Source organism: Poecile atricapillus, chromosome 20 (genome assembly GCF_030490865.1).
Source record: "Poecile atricapillus isolate bPoeAtr1 chromosome 20, bPoeAtr1.hap1, whole genome shotgun sequence".
In the NCBI taxonomy this organism is placed as follows: Eukaryota; Metazoa; Chordata; class Aves; order Passeriformes; family Paridae; genus Poecile; species Poecile atricapillus.
Genome location: NC_081268.1, coordinates 4,288,836 through 4,297,937, shown reverse-complemented (window position 1 = coordinate 4,297,937; position 9,102 = coordinate 4,288,836).

Sequence of the window (9,102 nt, the reverse complement as noted above, 5' to 3'; positions counted from 1 at the left end):
CAGCCCGGGATGTGGGGCTGATCCCATCTCCCAGCCCGGGATGAGGGGCTGATCCCATCTCCCAGCCCGGGATGAGGGGCTGCTCTGGATATTCAAGAGGGGCAGAGCGGCGCTGGGAGATGGGGAATTTCCCCCAGAGCTGGGTTTCGGACCCGGGCCGCCCCCCTACAGAACCGGGTCACCCCCTCCATACCCGAATGACCCCTCAACAGAGCGGGGTCCCCCCTCCATACCGGGATTGCCCCCCTACAGAGCCGTGTCACCACAGAGACAGGGGTGCTGGTTTGGACAGGAGAGCCTCACCCCCAGAGCTGGCACAGGAAAAGAATCCCCGTCCCCAGTGCAGGGAGAAAGCCAAGGCAAACCCCACAGCACTCCCTGTTTGATCCCACACGGCCCCCAGGGCATTTTATAGGTGACACGAGTTTGTTCCCTGCTTTGTTTTTCAGGAGGTGCTGGGGTTTCAGCTGGTTTTGGTTTCATGAGCAGAATAGGGAATATCTCTCTTCTTCCCCAGTCCATGCCCTTTCCAGCACAGCCTCAGCTTAGAGTCCTCATCTCCAGTTTTTCCCAAAGCAGTGATTTTCAGAAGTGGTGATTCACAGGATTTCCTTCATGCTGGGGTAGTGATGACCCATCAGAGCTGGAAAAAAGCAAAATTTGGGGCAAAACCTGAATCCTGGTTTTGCCCAAAACCCCTCTAACAGATGGGCAACCTGCAGAAGCACCACCACAGGAGACATGGATTTGTCCCCCAGCCTCAAGCTGGTGTGACAGGGGAGCACAGACTGCCCCAGGTCTCCCTGAGCTCTGCAGTCCCTGCAGAGCTTTCCAGGGCACAGGGGATGCTCAGAGTGTCTCAGGAGGCTCTACCTCATCCCCTGCCACCATCCTTTGCTCTTGCCACCAAGATGTCAAACCCCTCGGGCAGCAGGGACCCCTCTGGATTGGCTCTGTCCATCGGGATGTGTGACTTTTGTCCTGCAGCATTCATTTCCCTGGCAGTGAAACTCTTTCTCAAGAACTAACTTAATTTTTCTCATCAGCAGCTCCAGCCTATCGACGCTTTTCTGTCCCTCTCAGGAAATGAGAATAATCAGTGTTTTTACAGCACATCTGCTCTTTTCGAGATGGTATTGCTGGTAGCATTCCTTTTATCTATACATTGAGAAACAGTTGCCTTTAATTAATTGCTCCCCAAATAAACTGATCACCACCAACAATTCCAGCGCACTTTACACGCAGCTCAGAAGCCTGTGCAGAGATCTGAAAAGAAAAACACTCACTGTGATGAAAAGAAATGAAGGTGAGGGGAAAAAAACACGGTTTATCTTTAAAAGGTCTACTTAGGACTATTATTATTTAATTATATCAAATCATTTAATACTGAGCTGTGTTGTGGTTGCTGTTGAGTTTTTCTTCAAGGTTGCTTGAACCACGTGCAGAAGATATTGAAGGGCTGTGCTTTAAAAAGAAAATCCAACCAATTTTAGCTTTTTTATTACTTGTGCAGGTCAAACGTCACCATCTGGCAATTTGTCACTGTATCCTTGCTCAGAAATATGAACGATGGAGGTTCTCTGCTTGGCCCATTCATTTTGGTTTCAATGCCTGGCCTCAGGTACTGCAATAAACATCCTCCTCGCTTCCCAGGGAGATGTCAAAGCAATTCTCACGGAGCTGAGCCCAGGATAAGAAGCAAGGAAAAACAATGTTATAACAAGGACTTAGCAAATGCTTGGGCTGCCTTGTGTGAGCACAGAGCTTGTTTTTTGGACTTGAACATGAGGTTTTCTTACTCTAAGTGCAATTCTGGGAAGATCAGAATTTTGTGAAGAGGAAAAATGTTTTTATAATGTATTTCTGTATTGCACTGATGTACAAGACCTCCATGTGTGCGTGGTCTGGTTGTGCCAGGGGCTGTACAAACACTGATTTCCCAGACTTTGCAACAGAAATTTTTACAGAAGGGAAGTGCTAATTAGCATCCACAGTTTGGGAGCCAGTTGATAGCCTCGAGACCTGGCAGCTGGCCAGCCACAACTTTCATCAATCCCAACATTTGGGAAGTGTCCTGTGCCTGCCAAGTCTGTGGCATAAACAGACCCAGCAGCAGCCAGGAGCCAAATCATGAGTGGGTTTTACTTGCAGTGCTCAGGTTGTGTTCACCTGCTTCCCTGCACCACCACCCATGGGTTATTCCCAGTGTCAATCCTTTGGTGACTGTGTGCACTCCCACTCCTGCAGCCCCAATTTCTTGTTTTTCTCCTTTGACTCAGAACTTGGCATCAAACTGCTCAGGAATATTTTATGATATTCCCATCACTCAGCATCCAAGGCCACTCTCTAAGGGTTTTTTGCCCCATCTCCAGCTTGCTCCATCCCCAGGGCAGGCTTCCCTTTGGTTTTCCTGACCCTGGAGGAATCTTCCACCTGAGACTGACCCGTGAGCACAATCCACAGCCCAACCTGGGTGCTGCTGGGAGCAATGGGCTGCTGGAACTGTGTGAATTCCCAGTGGAACACACTGGCCTGGGGGACACTGATGATGTTTTTATCCTCAAAACTCCCTCGGCAACTTCAGGTTGGTGAATGTGTCACACACCAAGCGTGTGGCCCTCCAGAGATGCAATAAAATACACACTCACCTGAAATAGGGCAGTAAAAGGGCTCTTAATATTGCTAAAGGATCCCACTGTTTGTGCAGAGCTTTGTTCCAAGAGGGAAACACAGAGTTAGGGCTCTCTAAACCAACTCCTGCACCTGGCAGACCTTGGGAGTGTGTTCAGGTACAGTGACAACACAACCTTGGCATCACCTGCACCTGCCAAATACCCTCCTTTCCCATTCCTAAGGACAGAGCCCTTTCCTCAGCTTCTCCCTGGCATTTGTTTTTAGTTTGTTTTTACCTTAAGCTCCCTGGCAGTAACAGGACCCTGTGTGTGCAGCTTTGCAGGAGGAAGCTGCAGCAGGATGCTCTGAGGCTCAGCTCACAGTGCCAGCCACCCTCTAGTCCTGATGGAGGGACCAGGTGCTTTTCTCTGCCTCTTTCCCATGATTATGGAGGCTCCTTCTCTTGGACAATCTCCAAGCTGATCCCAAATATTCATGACAGCAGCCTGAAAAGTCCCCACTGCCTCCTCCTGTCTCTGCAGCATCTCAGTCACCTTCACTGGATTTAATTGCAGGATTTTTTATTGCTGAGAACAGCAGTGATTCCAAGGTTTGTGCTCTTCCACAACCACCTCTCTCCACATGCTTTAGCCCCCCACGATGTCAGAACCACCTGGCTTTTAACACAGCCCCAACAACTTCCCCAAACTGTGACCTTGCTTGGTGTCCCTTGCATCCACTGCCGTGGCTTTAGGCAGGAGCTGAAGGTGCTCTGGGGACACATCTGCCACCTTGAGAGGTGTCTGCCTTTGAAGGTGACAGCCTCAGGGTGCCAAAGGATGAATCTGATTAACAAAGAGGCAGCAGAGAGGAACTGCTCCTTCAATCAGTGTTTTTAACCCAGGCAGGTGAATTACCCAGTGCCCCACCCTGGCCCTGTCCATGCCCAGCTCCATCTGCCGAGGCTCCTGGGGTGACATCAGTCTCCAGGCTGATCCGTGGCAGGGCCTGCCTGGCACATCCCATCTCATCACCCCGTCAGCTCCTGCCTCTGCACCTGACAAGAGGCACCAGGCTCTCAGGAGTGTCACCCTGTGCAGCACTGCTTCATGGAAGGGCTTGGAGAGACAGGGGTGAGGTTAAGGGTGCTCACCATGGATTCCCTCATGTCCCTTTGCACATAGACATGGATTTGGGGGGCTGCTGGCACACAGGGATACAGGAGGTGCTGGGGGGATCATCCTTCAATGAGAATCTGGGCAAGGTTGGGAAAAAGGCAGAGCTTTTTGTCACAGATTTGGAAATCCAAAGATTCCTGGAAAACACCTTCCCCTTCGAGCTTCCTGAGCTTGTCAAGAAGTTTGTAGGGCAAACGTTCCCTGTAGAGAACTCACACTGAGTTTTCCAAAGGATATCTCATTTATCCACAATTTCTAATCTTTATTAGTGCTTCTACTAAGCTGTGCATCACAAAAGCAGCAGGGCCTGCAGCCTTTGCCATCCAATGCTCCAGCTCTTTTCGAGCTGATGAAGCTGCATCTCCAAACTCCTCAGGCTCTCTTGGCCCCGTGTCCTCTCCTGGATCTGCTCCTCTCCATGCTGATCCAGCTTGCTGTGGGATCCTCAGGAAGCAGCTCAGTGCCAGAAAATGAGGAAGAGCAAGAAAGGTTGGCAAGAAAGGTTGGCACCAAAGAGCAGAGCCTCATGCAGGAGGGCTCAGCACCAATCCACCCCCCTGGAAATTCATGTGGCAGGCAGCCCTGAAGCCATGCCCACAGCACATTCCAGCTCCTTTTGCTGTGATTTCTAACCAAGATGGAGAAGAATTCTCCCCTGCCATTGCAGAGGTGGGACAGAACTCTTCAGGGAAATTAAGAAAGGTCCTGTGAAATTAGGGATGGTAGGAAATGAAGGAGTGCAGTGCAGGGTATGCTGTGTCTGAAGAGGGAAAAACTGGATTTGGTGTGTTTTTAAATGATAAAACAAATCTTTCCTTGTGGAATTTGGGAATCTCCACCACAAGTCAAGTGTTGAAGCTTGGAAAGGTGTCAGCTTGGATTTATAGGGAGAGAGAGATGAGAGAAAACAAGTGGATGGACGGATGGATGGATGGATGGATGATGGATGATGGATGGATGGATGGATGGATGGATGGATGGATGGATGGATGATGGATGATGGATGGATGATGGATGATGGATGGATGGATGGATGGATGGATGGATGGATGGATGGATGGATGGATGATGGATGGATGATGGATGGATGATGGATGATGGATGGATGATGGATGGATGGATGATGGATGATGGATGATGGATGGATGATGGATGGATGATGGATGGATGGATGATGGATGATGGATGGATGGATGATGGATGATGGATGATGGATGGATGGATGGATGATGGATGATGGATGATGGATGGATGATGGATGGATGGATGGATGGATGGATGATGGATGGATGGATGATGGATGATGGACGGATGGATGATGGATGATGGATGGATGATGGATGGATGGATGGATGGATGATGGATGATGGATGGATGATGGATGGATGGATGGATGGATGGATGATGGATGATGGATGGATGATGGATGGATGGATGGATGGATGGATGGATGGATGGATGGATGGATGGATGGATGCTCATCCCATGGTGGAAGGCATCTGGAAGGCCAGGAATGAGCTGACACAGCCATGGGCTGGGAATGTCACCAGAGGTGGTGAGCATGGAGGGTGGGAAAAGGGAGGCACTGATGGATGCCTCCATGCTTGGGGTTGCACTTGAACTTACTGGGGGAAGAGTCACCACCACTGGGAGGACTGGGGCAAGCTCCCCATGTAGAGCAAGGCTGGAGCAAGGAGTTGATCCTGCCTGGAGCATCTTTTGCGGGGACACGTGAATCTGTGTTCCAATGCGTGGAGATGGTTATTGCAAAGCCACTTTATTTCTGGTGTTGTTATTGGCAGGGGAGTGGGAGTGCAATACAATTTTAGCCACCCTGATGTCTCTGTGTCCCTTTCATCCCACCTCCATTCTAGAGCAGCTTTTTCCTCACATTACATGATTCTTTCCACTGTACAAAAGGGACTTTTTGCACTTGAGATGGTAAAAAATGAGCTGGTCCTGCAGAGCAGGGTCAGGTGTGGGCAGTCCTGGGAGAGCTGATGGCTGTGTATCCTCACCACTGTCACCACTCCTGGCCCCACCAGCTGCAGGAAGCAGGATTCCCTTGCTTATGGCAGGAACAGGGGATGACCAAGCTCTGTGTGAGGCTCAGTGAGGATGAACTTGCTGATGGATAAGGATGCCTGTCACACCAGGAGCTGCAGCAGCCCAGCCCTCAGGCACAAGCAGAGCAAGAACAGCCCAGCCAGCGACACCTTTTTGTTCATTTAAAAACATCCCATTGAAGATCAGGGTGAGTGTCCAGAGCTCCTGAGCTGGAGACCACCCCTCAGATAAACACCACTTCCCAAAGCTCACTCAAACCTCTCCCACCTCCCACTGGCACTATCCCTTGGATCACACAACGCTTTATAAACACACCCAGAGAACGCTTTTGTCTCTTCCCGTCCTTTTCAGATATTTTGGGTATTTGTGGCAATCTCTCCTGTTTATATAACAAAGCCACAGCCCAGTGTTTGTGACACCATATCCATGGAAACCCTAATATAGCATGCACAGGCGAGGAGATCTCATTAGGTGGCTCAGCTGCGGCAGCACTGGGGAGGGAATTTCTCTGGGATGCTCTGCTGGGAAGGTGCCTGGCTGCTCACCCAGCCTGGAGCATCTGGCAGGGCAGTACCACCTCCCAGAGAGCTAACAGTGCTTTCCTTTGGCTAATTTTGGCCTTTCTCCTGCTGTCCCATCACCAGCTCACCGTGCCTTAGCCCAGACACCCACCTTTGGCTCTGCAGATCTGTGGGTGCATGGCTGGAGCAGCAGGAGAGGCAGAAGGGATGGAGTTTCTCAGTCAGAGCAGTCCAGTCCTGACCTTCAGTGCCAGAGCAGCAACAGAGACTGAGAGAAAGAGCAGCTCAGGTCCAGTTCTGGCCCGAATTTGGGGTGAGTGGCTCAGTGGGGAAGGTCTGGTGCTGGTTCCCCTTTGGATGTGATTTCATGGGGGATGAAGCAAAAGTTTTCTTCCAGGGTGTAAAATAAAGAAAATCTGGTCCTGAAGAGGGCAAAGCAGGTTGGGAGAAAGCAAGAAACTGGAACAAGCAGAGGCTTGGCAAGGGGGATGTCACAGTATTTGTGCAGTAAGGCACAAACTCAGAGCAAGGAGGAAGGGATGGCTCTTCCCACCCATCCCTGCTGGATCACAGTCACCTCCAAGTGTCCTGTCCTGGCTGGCACGTGGCACATCTGTGAGTTAGAGCAGCCCAGGCTGCTGTCACACGTGGAGGTTCCCTGCAAAACCTCACAGCTCGCTGTGGCCCAGGTGACACAGGGACACTAAAGCTGCTTTAGGGAGGGCAGGTAGGCACTCACCTGTACCCCTGCTGTCCAATTGAAACTCAGATTGGCAGCTCCAGTGCCCTCCTGGCGCACAAAAAAAACCCTGCAGATCCCTTCTGATTCATTACAGGAACAGGACTGGGCAAAGAGATCCTTTGGGAAGGACGATAAACAACCTTTCCCACCTTGGGGTATGATGGAACAGATCCTGTGAGTCCTGGGGCTGCTCCACGGCTCTGATCTGCTGCCTGAGGGGTGGATTTGGCCAGAGGGATGGCACACTTTGATCAGGGCAGGGGTCCCTGTGGCCCTGCAGGGTCACCCACGCACCTGTGCCAGCCCACCTTTCCACCTCCTCACACCCAGACATTGGGTCCAGCCTGACTCAGACACTGCCAAACCTCATCAGCACCCAGGCAAATTCGATCCTGGTGCTGATAGGGCTGTGGATAGCGGAGGCCCGGGGGCATGGAGAGCTGCACCGGCCGTGGGAGCAGACAGAAAGCTTCCCTCCCCTCCCTGCCCTTGCCCAAATTGAATTTCCATTTCTGTTAGCGAGGCAATGGATTATAGCTCGGAGGGGTGCTGCCTGCTTCAGCCCCTAATTTGGCGCATCAATTGTGTTTAAACTCCTTACCTGGATTAGTTCCAGGCGGACAGACCTCGCTGCTCCCCGGCACTGCCAGGCTCTGGAAGCCACCGCTTCTCCCCAGCTTTGCATCACGAGTGGCAATGGCAGGCCAGGGTCCTTGGTCCCCAGGAGGGTTTGGGTACGTGGCTCTGCAGAGATGGGCTCAGCAACACCCGGTGGGGATTTACTGCTGCTGCCAGGGAATTCAGAATCCAGCACGGCCCAGCCAGCTCGAACCAGCCCTGCCCTGGGGTTACCAGCCCACTCCAGGTGTTTTTTCCCTGCGCATCTTTTCTGCCTGGAGAGGGGCATGTGGCATGCGGGGACACCCCAGTCCCATCTCCAGCACAGGGACCAGCACAGCCCCGTGGTGTCCCCTTCCTCAGGGGCTCCCACACGGGCACAAAGTGGCTCCTCTGCCTCCAAGGGAAGGGCAGGACCCACGGCTCCCACCCCACAGCCCTCTCGTGGAATGCTGCTCCCAAATGGGCCGAGTTTCCAAGTCAGGAAACTCTGGCGCTTCTACATCTCCTGGAAGTCTTAAAATAAACACTCTGAGAAATGAGTGGAAAGCTGGATCCTCACTCCTTGCCTGGATTTATGAGCCACGACTCTAGAGAAACTGAAGGGGGCGGGAGGGGGGGGAGAGAGAGAGAGATGTACATAATTTTTTTTTCTCTCTTCAAATAAATTCTCAGTGCTTATCTGCAAAGTTCAGCTGTTTTCAAGCTGACCTGCCCATGTTCTGCTGTTCCACTGCAAATTCCTCCTGTACAGGAGGGCTCAGGAGCTCCACTTGCACATGCCAGCAGCCTGGGGTTTCATCTCTGATAGAGGGAGGCAGAACTTGTTAGCTGAGGACCCCCTCCTGCCCCCGGTGAGGATCACTTTGCCTTCCTGCCGTGCTTGGCAGCTCAGCTTCTTCTCTTTACAATGAGGAAACGAAGCCAAGAGAGGAGGACAAGTGGGTGAATCTGCTTGAAGGAGATCAGGGATAGGGAAGGACAAAAATCTGTTCTATGGGGCTTTTGTAAGGCAGCCAGACTTCTGCAGTGCTGGAGCACCAGGGTGGAGGGATGAGGGACATCCATCTGATGCCTTCAGTGTGTCCAGGAACGAGCCCAGGAGCCTCAGGAAAAGGGGAAAATGCTGCATCCTCCTTCAGGAAGGTGAAGAGAGCCATGGATGGGGTGAGGTGCAGATGCAGCTCCTCGGGCAGAGCCTGGGAACAGCTCCTGGGTGAGCAGAACCGCAGAGATGCCACGCTGGGAGCATTCCCAGGCACCTCAGGCAACCTCCTGCTATCCAGACACGCTTTTAAGGCTTTTAAGCAGCAGTGGGAGGGCTGGTGTGAGACTGGGCCGTGCACTGGAGTCACTGGGGGAG